Below are 556 nucleotides of genomic sequence, written 5' to 3'. Positions count from 1 at the left end.
AGCCCACAGCCCGCCTCCTGCTCCCGGCCCCAGAGGCCCGGCCGGCGGAGTGGGAAGTCCTCTCCGCGGACGGCCACCACCAGGACCAGGAGCTGGACGCTGACCAGAGGCAGCTCCCAGGACACCGAGTGCTGAGTGGCTCAGCGGGGACAGAGTCCCAATGGCAAGCAACCCCAGGGCGGGGGTGGGTGGAGTGACCCTTGACCTCTGCCCTGACCTCAGGAACCCGGAGGAGGGGGCCAGGGGTAGGCTGTCCTGAGCCTCCAGAAACTTCGACAGGCCCCAGAGACAGACAGATCCGTCCCCCGTGCCAGGTCACCTGCTCCCCCCACGCTAACCAGGGGACCCACTGGGTGGCGGGACTCTGCCCCCACCTCCGCCCCTTCCCCAGCGACGCTCAGGAGATGCTCCTGGGACCCCGGCCCCATAAGTCACAAGCTCTCCAGGCACCTGCCCCCCCAGAGGGGCCAGCGGGCCCCGAGTCTGAAAGGTCCCCCGATGGGACTGCGGGGTCGCCCTGGGCCACAGACGTGGACCCGCAGGTCACACACTCGGG

This window comes from Myotis brandtii, unplaced genomic scaffold (assembly GCF_000412655.1).
Source record: "Myotis brandtii unplaced genomic scaffold, ASM41265v1 scaffold334, whole genome shotgun sequence".
Lineage (NCBI taxonomy): Eukaryota > Metazoa > Chordata > Mammalia > Chiroptera > Vespertilionidae > Myotis > Myotis brandtii.
Note: the sequence above shows the minus strand (reverse complement) of the source record.